The following is a 13315-nucleotide window of genomic DNA, read 5'->3' on the forward strand; positions in this document are numbered from 1 at the left end:
ATAAAAGGGGGCCGCGGGCAGCAAGGGTCCAGGACGCGCTGAGGCAGCGGTGAGTGCACGGGCGGCGGGAGGAGGGGACAGGCACCGGAAGGAGGGCCCTGGGGGTGGGCTCTGCTCTGGCACCCAGGGCCTTGAGCCTCCCGGCTGCCTCGGCCCCTCTCCAAGCGGACCCAGCCCCTGGCCCCGCTGCCAGCTCCCTCCCTCCCACCCCGCTCAACCGCTTCTCTCCCTCTTCCTGCAGGCCATGAGGCTCACAGTCTTGTTTGCCTATGTTGCGCTACTTCTCACCAGAGCACAGCCGGTCACCGATGGCCTAGACGAGGCCACACTCGAGCACATGAGGGAGCGTGAGGATCAGCTGAAAGTGGAGATGATTCAGCTAGCAGAGCAGCTGGCCAGGAGGCACGAGACACACCAAACCCCCTGTGGCTTTGCCTGTGGAGTCCTGCTCTTTACTGACTGGCACCAGTGGCAATTCTGGGCTGCTACTACAGTCCTGGAATTGCTCCTGTACTTGTGGCTCTATTGGCGGCCCAAGAGAAGGAGCCCTGAAGCAGATGGAAGCAGGGAAGAGGAGAGCTCCAGCAGGGATGCACTCCAGGCGGATGGAAGCAAGGGAGAGGAGAGTTCCTGCAGTGACACGTTCCAGCCAGCCAGCAGCAGGGAACAGGAGACTTTCTGCAGAGATATTTTCCAGCCACTCTTCAGGAGCAAAGAGGAGACTATGTGCAGTGACACGCTCCAGCCACCCTTCAGCAGGGAAGAGGACAGGTCCTGCAGTGACATGCTCCAGCCACCATTCAGCAGGGAAGAGGAGACTTTGTGCAGTGACACGCTCCAGCCAGCCAGCAGCAGGGAAGAAGAGACTTTCTGCAGAGATATTTTCCAGCCACTCTTCAGGAGCAAAGTGGAGACTTCCTGCAGTGACACGCTCCAGCCACCCTTCAGCAAGGAAGAGGAGACTTTGTGCAGTGACACGCTCCAGCCAGCCAGCAGCAGGGAACAGGAGAGGTCCTGCAGTGACATGCTCCAGCCACCCTTCAGCAGGGAAGAGGAGAAGTCCTGCAGTGACATGCTCCAGCCACCCTTCAGCAGGGAAGAGGAGAGGTCCTCTGGGGACATGCTCCAGCCAGGCAGCAGCTGCAACAGGAGAGCTGCAGTGCCACGCTCCAGGCAGCCAGCGGCACCAAGGAGATGTCCTGCAGTGGCACGCTCCAGGCTGCCAAAAGCAGTAAAGAAGAGCCGTTCTGCAGCGGCACAATCCAGCCAGGCAGAAGCAGGGCTGATGGGAGCTCTTGAAGCGCCACGCCCCAGGTGGCGAATCTAGAAAAAGTTAATGTTTTTGCAGGGTGGAGCCAAGGCATTAAGACAAAGAATTTCTCCCCCTGTTTGATTGCTCATGCTGTAGTGCCTGAGGAGTTTTAAATTTTAAGTAAGACTGGGGGGGAGGAGTGATAAGATAGTGAATCCCCTGAGGGGGTTGTAGGCTCCTCCGGAAGTTGTAAACCTTGGAGTACCTAATCAATGGGGAATCAAGGGAGGCATAAGGAATAAAAAGCCTCTTTTCTTCCTCTTCTCTTCGAGTTTGACCCTGTACATAGTTGGTTGTTCAGTAGTTGGAACAGTTTGTGAAGATCGGCACCCCAGGAGAAGGACTCACTTCAGAGAGGTGCATGAAGGAGAGTCTCCCATGGGAGGGTGAAGTACTGAGGCCTGAACTATAGGCATGAAAGATGGATTGTCCTTAATGAAAGATGTAGTTTAGGTAGAAGGACTCACACTGGAGCAATCTGCTCCTGAACAACTGCACACTTTGGAAGGAACCCATGGTGGAGTCGTCCATGAAGAACTGCAGCTGTGGGAAGGACTCACGTTGGACAAGATGGTGGAGAACAGTCTCCCACAGAGGAAGCAGCTGCAGACACAATCCGTGACCATCTGACCATAACTCCCATTCACCATCTCCCTTTGCTGTGGGGAGAAAAGGCAGAGACCCAGGACGAAGGCAGAGGTGGGGAGAAGGTGTTTTAAGATGTCATTGTTATTTCTTATTACTTTTCTTTGTTCTGATTAGCAATAAACTAATTGTCCCCAAGTTCAGGCTGAGTTATCTGAGAGTGTAATTTCTGAATGACCTCCCTGCTTCCACTTCTGCCTTGGAAAGCTCTTTCCCTGACACTTCATACCAAAGGGTCTCATGTGGTCATTCATGTGGCACAATTACCTCAATGGCCTGCAAATTACAACTTACATTAACACTTATACTACAACACAGCATTGCTCCCAATCTCAGGGAAGGTACAGCATGGAAGCGCTCTCAGCATGGGCACAGCTGCCTCAGGTGTGTGAGGAATCCACCCCACAGCAACTCCCTGCAACACTCATGGAGGCTGCAGCAGAGCAGAGACTTGGCAGCCAGGCTCCATGATGCCCTGTGGGGATGAGATGGTCCTCTAGAGCTGATCAGCAGCACATTTGGTGCCCTGAGCCAAAAGTCTGCCCTGTCTTGACAGAGTGCCATCCTTTGTGTGAACTTTGGCCATTATGATAACACCAAACACAGCTGCATCCCGAAGGCCACCCGCCTCCTCCTCCAGTCTGTGCCCTGGATTCTTTGTAAGCTGCACCTTTAAATACTGTGGACACTGAGGGGCAGAAGAAAGGCCACATGTATCCACATTTCAAGGTGTCCCTGGGTATCCTGTCAGCCAGCCAAGTTTTACCTTCCTGGCCCTTTTGCTGCGGGAGCTGCCCTCAAGCGTGTGCAGCCAATCGGTTCATCCCAGGCTACAGAAGCAAGGCTGCAGCCAAGAAAAAGGTTTAGAACCAGCAAAGGGTGACATGCAGAAGCAAACTTCCAGCTCCAGGTTTCATATTCCTTTAGAGAGGTCCCAGGGTATTTTGACAGCCAGCAAAGTTCTACCTTTGTAGTCCTTTTTGAAATTGTGTCCAGAGTGCTGGCTGGTTAGGTTTCGCTTTACTGACTTCACTGAGGGATGTTTCTGACAGCACTTTTCTCTCTTGCAGTGGTCATTCTTCTCTTTCTTTATATAAACAGAGAGAATGGAAATGAACTTGAAGAGCTATAAAAGGGGGCCGCGGGCAGCAAGGGTCCAGGACGCGCTGAGGCAGCGGTGAGTGCACGGGCGGCGGGAGGAGGGGGACAGGCACCGGAAGGAGGGCCCTGGGGGTGGGCTCTGCTCTGGCACCCAGGGCCTTGAGCCTCCCGGCTGCCTCGGCCCCTCTCCAAGCGGACCCAGCCCCTGGCCCCGCTGCCAGCTCCCTCCCTCCCACCCCGCTCAACCGCTTCTCTCCCTCTTCCTGCAGGCCATGAGGCTCACAGTCTTCTTTGCCTATGTTGCGCTACTTCTCACCAGAGCACAACCGGTCACCGATGGCCTAGACGAGGCCACACTCGAGCACGTGAGGGAGCGTGAGGATCAGCTGAAAGTGGAGATGATTTAGCTAGCAGAGCAGCTGGCCAGGAGGCACGAGACACACCAAACCCCCTGTGGCTTTGCCTGTGGAGTCCTGCTCTTTGCTGACTGGCACCAGTGGCAATTCTGGGCTGCTGCTACAGTCCCGGAACTGCTCCTGTACTTGTGGCTCTATTGGCGGCCCAAGAGAAGGAGCCCTGAAGCAGATGGAAGCAGGGAAGAGGAGAGCTCCAGCAGGGATGCACTCGAGGTGGATGGAAGCAAGGGAGAGGAGAGTTCCTGCAATGACACGCTCCAGCCAGCCAGCAGCAGGGAACAGCAGAGGTCCTGCAGTGACACGCTCCAGCCACCCTTCAGCAGGGAAGAGGAGAGGTCCTCTGGGGACATGCTCCAGCCAGGCAGCAGCTGCAACAGGAGAGCTGCAGTGCCACACTCCAGGCAGCCAGCGGCACCAAGGAGATGTCCTGCAGTGGCACGCTCCAGGCTGCCAAAAGCAGTAAAGAAGAGCCGTTCTGCAGCGGCACAATCCAGCCAGGCAGAAGCAGGGCTGATGGGAGCTCTTGAAGCGCCACGCCCCAGGTGGCGAATCTAGAAATAGTTAATGTTTTTGCAGGGTGCAGCCAAGGCATTAAGACAAAGAATTTCTCCCCCTGTTTGATTGCTCATGCTGTAGTGCCTGAGGAGTTTTAAATTTTAAGTAAGACTGGGGGGGAGGAGTGATAAGATAGTGAATCCCCTGAGGGGGTTGTAGGCTCCTCCGGAAGTTGTAAACCTTGGAGTACCTAATCAATGGGGAATCAAGGGAGGCATAAGGAATAAAAAGCCTCTTTTCTTCCTCTTCTCTTCGAGTTTGACCCTGTACATAGTTGGTTGTTCAGTAGTTGGAACAGTTTGTGAAGATCGGCACCCCAGGAGAAGGACTCACTTCAGAGAGGTGCATGAAGGAGAGTCTCCCATGGGAGGGTGAAGTACTGAGGCCTGAACTATAGGCATGAAAGATGGATTGTCCTTAATGAAAGATGTAGTTTAGGTAGAAGGACTCACACTGGAGCAATCTGCTCCTGAACAACTGCACACTTTGGAAGGAACCCATGGTGGAGTCGTCCATGAAGAACTGCAGCTGTGGGAAGGACTCACGTTGGACAAGATGGTGGAGAACAGTCTCCCACAGAGGAAGCAGCTGCAGACACAATCCGTGACCATCTGACCATAACTCCCATTCACCATCTCCCTTTGCTGTGGGGAGAAAAGGCAGAGACCCAGGACGAAGGGAGAGGTGGGGAGAAGGTGTTTTAAGATGTAGTTGTTATTTCTTACTACTTTTCTTTGTTCTGATTAGCAATAAACTAATTGTCCCCAAGTTCAGGCTGAGTTATCTGAGAGTGTAATTTCTGAATGACCTCCCTGCTTCCACTTCTGCCTTGGAAAGCTCTTTCCCTGACACTTCATACCAAAGGGTCTCATGTGGTCATTCATGTGGCACAATTACCTCAATGGCCTGCAAATTACAACTTACATTAACACTTATACTACAACACAGCATTGCTCCCAATCTCAGGGAAGGTACAGCATGGAAGCGCTCTCAGCATGGGCACAGCTGCCTCAGGTGTGTGAGGAATCCACCCCACAGCAACTCCCTGCAACACTCATGGAGGCTGCAGCAGAGCAGAGACTTGGCAGCCAGGCTCCATGATGCCCTGTGGGGATGAGATGGTCCTCTAGAGCTGATCAGCAGCACATTTGGTGCCCTGAGCCAAAACTCTGCCCTGTCTTGACAGAGTGCCATCCTTTGTGTGAACTTTGGCCATTATGATAACACCAAACACAGCTGCATCCCGAAGGCCACCCGCCTCCTCCTCCAGTCTGTGCCCTGGATTCTTTGTAAGCTGCACCTTTAAATACTGTGGACACTGAGGGGCAGAAGAAAGGCCACATGTATCCACATTTCAAGGTGTCCCTGGGTATCCTGTCAGCCAGCCAAGTTTTACCTTCCTGGCCCTTTTGCTGCGGGAGCTGCCCTCAAGCGTGTGCAGCCAATCGGTTCATCCCAGGCTACAGAAGCAAGGCTGCAACCAAGAAAAAGGTTTAGAACCAGCAAAGGGTGACATGCAGAAGCAAATTTCCAGCCCCAGGTTTCATATTCCTTTAGAGAGGTCCCAGGGTATTTTGACAGCCAGCAAAGTTCTACCTTTGTAGTCCTTTTTGAAATTGTGTCCAGAGTGCTGGCTGGTTAGGTTTCGCTTTACTGACTTCACTGAGGGATGTTTCTGACAGCACTTTTCTCTCTTGCAGTGGTCATTCTTCTCTTTCTTTATATAAACAGAGAGAATGGAAATGAACTTGAAGAGCTATAAAAGGGGGCCGCGGGCAGCAAGGGTCCAGGACGCGCTGAGGCAGCGGTGAGTGCACGGGCGGCGGGAGGAGGGGGACAGGCACCGGAAGGAGGGCCCTGGGGGTGGGCTCTGCTCTGGCACCCAGGGCCTTGAGCCTCCCGGCTGCCTCGGCCCCTCTCCAAGCGGACCCAGCCCCTGGCCCCGCTGCCAGCTCCCTCCCTCCCACCCCGCTCAACCGCTTCTCTCCCTCTTCCTGCAGGCCATGAGGCTCACAGTCTTCTTTGCCTATGTTGCGCTACTTCTCACCAGAGCACAACCGGTCACCGATGGCCTAGACGAGGCCACACTCGAGCACGTGAGGGAGCGTGAGGATCAGCTGAAAGTGGAGATGATTCAGCTAACAGAGCAGCTGGCCAGGAGGCACGAGACACACCAAACCCCCTGTGGCTTTGCCTGTGGAGTCCTGCTCTTTGCTGACTGGCACCAGTGGCAATTCTGGGCTGCTGCTACAGTCCCGGAACTGCTCCTGTACTTGTGGCTCTATTGGCGGCCCAAGAGAAGGAGCCCTGAAGCAGATGGAAGCAGGGAAGAGGAGAGCTCCAGCAGGGATGCACTCGAGGTGGATGGAAGCAAGGGAGAGGAGAGTTCCTGCAATGACACGCTCCAGCCAGCCAGCAGCAGGGAACAGGAGACTTTCTGCAGTGATATTCTCCAGCCACTCTTCAGGAGCAAAGAGGAGACTCTGTGCAGTGACACGCTCCAGCCAGCCAGCAGCAGGGAACAGCAGAGGTCCTGCAGTGACATACTCCAGCCACCCTTCAGCAGGGAAGAGGAGAGGTCCTCTGGGGACACGCTCCAGCCAGGCAGCAGCTGCAACAGGAGAGCTGCAGTGCCACGCTCCAGGCAGCCAGCGGCACCAAGGAGATGTCCTGCAGTGGCACGCTCCAGGCTGCCAAAAGCAGTAAAGAAGAGCCGTTCTGCAGCGGCACAATCCAGCCAGGCAGAAGCAGGGCTGATGGGAGCTCTTGAAGCGCCACGCCCCAGGTGGCGAATCTAGAAATAGTTAATGTTTTTGCAGGGTGCAGCCAAGGCATTAAGACAAAGAATTTCTCCCCCTGTTTGATTGCTCATGCTGTAGTGCCTGAGGAGTTTTAAATTTTAAGTAAGACTGGGGGGGAGGAGTGATAAGATAGTGAATCCCCTGAGGGGGTTGTAGGCTCCTCCGGAAGTTGTAAACCTTGGAGTACCTAATCAATGGGGAATCAAGGGAGGCATAAGGAATAAAAAGCCTCTTTTCTTCCTCTTCTCTTCGAGTTTGACCCTGTACATAGTTGGTTGTTCAGTAGTTGGAACAGTTTGTGAAGATCGGCACCCCAGGAGAAGGACTCACTTCAGAGAGGTGCATGAAGGAGAGTCTCCCATGGGAGGGTGAAGTACTGAGGCCTGAACTATAGGCATGAAAGATGGATTGTCCTTAATGAAAGATGTAGTTTAGGTAGAAGGACTCACACTGGAGCAATCTGCTCCTGAACAACTGCACACTTTGGAAGGAACCCATGGTGGAGTCGTCCATGAAGAACTGCAGCTGTGGGAAGGACTCACGTTGGACAAGATGGTGGAGAACAGTCTCCCACAGAGGAAGCAGCTGCAGACACAATCCGTGACCATCTGACCATAACTCCCATTCACCATCTCCCTTTGCTGTGGGGAGAAAAGGCAGAGACCCAGGACGAAGGCAGAGGTGGGGAGAAGGTGTTTTAAGATGTCGTTGTTATTTCTTATTACTTTTCTTTGTTCTGATTAGCAATAAACTAATTGTCCCCAAGTTCAGGCTGAGTTATCTGAGAGTGTAATTTCTGAATGACCTCCCTGCTTCCACTTCTGCCTTGGAAAGCTCTTTCCCTGACACTTCATACCAAAGGGTCTCATGTGGTCATTCATGTGGCACAATTACCTCAATGGCCTGCAAATTACAACTTACATTAACACTTATACTACAACACAGCATTGCTCCCAATCTCAGGGAAGGTACAGCATGGAAGCGCTCTCAGCATGGGCACAGCTGCCTCAGGTGTGTGAGGAATCCACCCCACAGCAACTCCCTGCAACACTCATGGAGGCTGCAGCAGAGCAGAGACTTGGCAGCCAGGCTCCATGATGCCCTGTGGGGATGAGATGGTCCTCTAGAGCTGATCAGCAGCACATTTGGTGCCCTGAGCCAAAAGTCTGCCCTGTCTTGACAGAGTGCCATCCTTTGTGTGAACTTTGGCCATTATGATAACACCAAACACAGCTGCATCCCGAAGGCCACCCGCCTCCTCCTCCAGTCTGTGCCCTGGATTCTTTGTAAGCTGCACCTTTAAATACTGTGGACACTGAGGGGCAGAAGAAAGGCCACATGTATCCTACACCTTTAGATCAGTCCCAGGGTCGACTTTTAGCCAGAGAAGTTCCACCTTCCCGGCCCTTTTTCTGCGTGTGTCATCTTCAATGGTGTGCAGTTTTGCCTCTGGGAGACTCGGGAGCAGCAAAGATATAGTCTAGTGATCGTTGTACACTGAAGTACACGGGAAAGCTGGCAGTCCGTTATCCTGCACATTTCAAGGTGTCCCTGGGTATCCTGTCAGCCAGCCAAGTTTTACCTTCCTGGCCCTTTTGCTGCGGGAGCTGCCCTCAAGCGTGTGCAGCCAATCAGTTCATCCCAGGCTACAGAAGCAAGGCTGCAGCCAAGAAAAAGGTTTAGAACCAGCAAAGGGTGACATGCAGAAGCAAACTTCCAGCTCCAGGTTTCATATTCCTTTAGAGAGGTCCCAGGGTATTTTGACAGCCAGCAAAGTTCTACCTTTGTAGTCCTTTTGCTGTGGCAGCTCTCTCAATTATATACAGTTAGTCTGCTCAGCCCAGAATGAAAAAGTCAGGCTGCAGCTTAGAAACACCTAGAGTGGATACTGAGGACAGAAGGCAGACCTCAGCCTCAGGTATCCTACCCCTATAGAGAGGTCTCAGGGCAGCTTCTCAGCCAGCAAAGGCTACCTTCCTACCCCTTTTTCTGTGAGAGCTACCCTTAAATGTATGTAGATACTCTGTAGATACCCTGGTATGGCTAAGCCCAAGGGAAGCTTGCCAGGGCTCACAGGTTGGTGTGCTAGTGAACACTCTGCCTTCTCAGTGGGTACAAGGGATAGACAGATAACGAGAAATGGAGACGAGGGGTGTTGATGATTGAGAAGTCAGAGAAACACCTCAGAAGCATCTGGTATGCTCACACTCACCAAAAGGTGTTGGGATCATTAGCTGATCTCAAGTGCAATGCACAGAGTAAGAGCAACAAACGGGGGGAGCTTGAAGCCATGATGCAACAGGAGTGACACAGTGGCTATCACAGAACCATGGTGGGACACCTCCCACGACTGGAGTGCCCCAGTCGATGACTATAAGCTCTTCAGGAGGGATAGACAGGGAAAGAGAGGCAGTGGGGTGGCCCTGTATGTTAGGGACTCTTACAAATCTCCATCACACTTGGGGCTTGGATCTTTCTTCCATACTAAACAACCCAACACTCTCCCATCTCAACTCTCATGGTCTCATGAGAGTTCAGCTCCAAAATGGAAGATGTTTCCTGACTGCTCCCACATGACAGGCAGGAGAAAGGAAAGAACTGCAAGTCATTGATCCTGCCTTAGCATCACATCAGAATCTCCACCAATCTCATATTTTAGGTCTCTGATTCTTACCTAACCTCCTGACACACTCTCAATCGCCAGTGTCTTGCCAGAGTCCATCTCCAAAACAGTAACAGTTCACATTTTTCCCACATGAGAGGTGTCAGGGAGGAAAGAAGTGCCTGCCCTTAATCTTCCCTTAGGGGAACATCACATTTTCAGGTGTATCTTGAGGAATGAGGGTTGTGGCCCTGAGGGAGCTGTGTTACTGCAGAGGCTCCAACGGGGCAACAGCCAGGAAGACAAAGCTCTGGACTGAGAGGAGTCTCCAACAAAACTCCCTCCTGGGCTCTCCAATTCCAGTCCAGAGACTGGCAATATCGAAGTTCAGCCACTACAGGATTTTTAATGCAAATAAAGCAGACTCCAAATTGACAGAAAAACACCCCAGAAAGTTGGGTCTTCTTTCCTCCCCACTCACAGAGCACTGCTTGTTCCTAAGCCCCAGGACAGCCAAGCCAGGCTGGTAACATCCACACCAGGACGAGCAACGTTTTCCAATCAAAAGCTAATTGTCTTTCTACTCCTTAACTATGCAAGGCCTTGCTCATTCTCTGTCTCTCAGTCGTCCTTAAGAAACACTCTGCAATGCAGGATACCCAGCACTACCTGGATTTACAGCATCAGTGCAGTTCAGGGACACTTCCCAAGCATGTGCCAGTCTCACACACAAGTCATTCTCCAGCAGCCCCTTTGTCTGCTCAGGATTCTAAGCTCACATCAGCTCCAGAAGGAAATGGAATCCTGGGCTTGGCTTTGTAAAGTCACTCCTCACAGAAAGGGCTGAGCCTGGCTAAAGCCTGAGCAGAGAGGGATGGTTTTGTGATGATTCCTCTTAAAACAACAGGATGAAAAATGAGTCACCAGAAAGCAGCCTCTTTTATTGTATTCCAGAAATGTTCTCAGCCCCTCAGGTTAACTCATGCCCACCATTTGCAGTGGTCTGCCTTGTTTCTGAGCTTGGGGACCAGGCTGCTGGCAGTTCCAACAGTGCATTTTGTTTGAGACACAGACAGGCCTTGCTCATCTGTGGGTTTGTCTGAACACAAACCAGTGTCCTTTTGCAATACAGAGCCTGGCACGATCAGCTTAATGCCAACACACATTGAAATTGTGTCCAGAGTGCTGGCTGGTTAGGTTTCGCTTTACTGACTTCACTGAGGGGTCATTCTTCTCTTTCTTTATATAAACAGAGAGAATGGAAATGAACTTGAAGAGCTAAGGAAGAGCCTTTCCTCTTGCAGTGTGCAGCAGATGAAGCAATGCAGCTGCACAAGTGGCAGACTGGGCTCGAGAGAAGGAACAAGCAGCTGTCAAACTGTGGGTGTCACGCCGTGCGCTGGTTTATTGCTCGAGGAAATGTATCCTGATACTTGCCACCAGTGACTGATCCTACAGCCACTCGTGGCCCCTGTGTACCCAATGGGTAGTGGTGGTGATGTGGAGGTGGAAAAAATAGAAAATAACCGCCTGCTGGCTGGCAAGGCGTGTGACATCGCAAGGCCAGATATGTAACCTGATATATAATCTGAAGTTCCTGTTGGAACGCTTTGGACATCATGGAAAAGAGTTAAATGAGGGTCCAGCCCACTCACAGAAAGACCAAATGAGTCTCATAGCTTTGCTAAGTGGTTTCCCCCATGGTTAGGTGTGAGTGGTTTGGAAGAGGCTCCAGTGAACATCTCTGTTATGATGGAGGAGGCTTTTAATGAAAGCTCGGACGTACCATGAGCCCTTAGGGCTGAAGTTGTGCACCAGAATAGAACGGCTTTAGACCTGGCAGTCCTGAAAGAAGGAGCAGTTTGTACCACAATAAGCCAAAGTTTCTGTAGATATGTAAGCCAGGACCAAAAAAATGGGAAGATCTAGAAAGGTTATGGACAAAGACATGAGTTTTACATTAAAATGGTAAGGAAGCTGCATCCTGGGGATCTAAACCAATCTGGCACAAGCTGACATCCTGGCCCCTGAACTTTGCCTGACTTGAGCAACTTTTTACATTTATTATCATAATAATCATTCTAGGTCTGTTTACTTGTGCGATGATGCAAAGTTTGCTATGGTGTTGTAAGCAAATGTTGTGGTTTAGCAAGGAGCAGCTTTTGGCTTAGTAACAGGGGGAGCGGGTTGCAGTGAAGACCCAGTAAAGGGTTTGTGGACTCTCCCCCGGCTCCTGGGTTCAGACCCCCCTCCGGCCCTGCACGGCCAATCTGGCGCCTCTGCCAGCACTATTTAGGGGACGGGAATGCGGGGGAGGAGGTGTAAGAGTGATACAAGATGGAGGCGACCACGCGGACCCTTCAGCCAGAGAAGGAGGAAGGAAGGAGAAGCGATAGACTAGAGACCCCTCTGCAGGCCGTGGCGAGAATGCAGCTGTGCCCCTGCAGCCTATGGAGATCCATGGCAGGACCGAGAGCCACCAACAGCTCCGTGTGGGTGAGCCCGGACGGGCGAGGGACTGTGTGGGGAGGGGCCATGGCCCAGGCCGTGCTGGAGCCTGCGCGCCGCAGAGCAGCCCCACACGAGAGGCAGAGAGGAGCTGCAGCCTTTGGAATGGGTGCGCGTCGGAGCAGCCCGTGCAGGGCTGCCGTGCGTGTGAGTTACCCCACGGACTCGCAGGGAGGACTGGCGTGGAGTTCACCCGTCCTGAGGAGGGACAAACGGCAGAAGCTATGGGGAACAGACTAACTGACACCCCCACTGCCTGCCCCCCGAACCGTTCAGGGCGGGGCAAGGTAAAACCACCGGGACCCGGGGAGAGGGGAGGGGTGGCGGGAAGGTGTTCTTAAAAAGGCTGGTTGGACTCTTCATTGATGTATTGCTCTGTGTTGTTTCATTTTGGTTATGTGTTGGGTTTTTGGGGGTGTGTTTTAGTTGACGTTGCATTAAATTATTTTTCTGTTTTCTTCCCCAAACCGAGTGGTCTGGTCTGCTTTGTCCTGATCCTTAAGCGGCAATTAAGCTCTCCCTGCCCTTGGGCAATTCTCAGCCTCTTCCGTACTCGGGGCTAATCGTGGTCTTTGTTCCCTGATGGGCATAAACCATGACAGCAGACCACCATAAATTACAACCAGTGGAAAGGAAATAAGACATCAAGGAGAAATAGGAAAATATTTAGTGAAATCACTGAAAGAAAATGGTGTAATTGAAGTAATTACAAAAGAATTTACAACGAGAAAGAAAAGGAGGGGGGAAATTAAAGAATTAACCACACTGCTTCTGCTGACTTACTGGTGCAAAGTATGAACCAAAGTGGTTTTGCTAACTTGTAAACTGTACCTGCTGGTAGGTGAAACCATGTAAGTATTCAGCAAGCTGTGTTTGCGTGTGGAGTGAAACTGTCTGCCTAAGCTTATATGAAGTTTTAAGGGTCCTTGGATAACACAGAGACCAGATGTCTGCACGGCAGATAAGCCCACAAGACACAGTACTACAGCATCGTTAAAGAAGATACTGGGAAGGGTAATGGTTCACACTGCATGCTATTGGTGACACTGTGAAAAAAAGCCTAAAGCAGCATGTGCCGAGAGGGAAAAATTCAGTTGAGGACAAGACCCTCATTGTCTTGCACACACCTAAACATCTCATCTCAACAACTCGTTCTGCTATGGTAGTCTCCTGTTTACAGGGGGGTCATCCCCCATCATTAGCCATCCTCCTTTATCCTACCAGCTCCAGCAGGGGATTTGCTAAACCTCACACCTTGATATAAATCTTGTTTCACACAAGAGTTGAGCACGGTGACGGTTTTTAACAAGATGCGGTTTGGGGAGCTGATCTTCAGGCCTTTCCGTCCTTGGGCGCTGTGGTTTCCAAGTGGAAC

The sequence above is a fragment of the Colius striatus genome, chromosome 16, assembly GCF_028858725.1.
Source record: "Colius striatus isolate bColStr4 chromosome 16, bColStr4.1.hap1, whole genome shotgun sequence".
Lineage (NCBI taxonomy): Eukaryota > Metazoa > Chordata > Aves > Coliiformes > Coliidae > Colius > Colius striatus.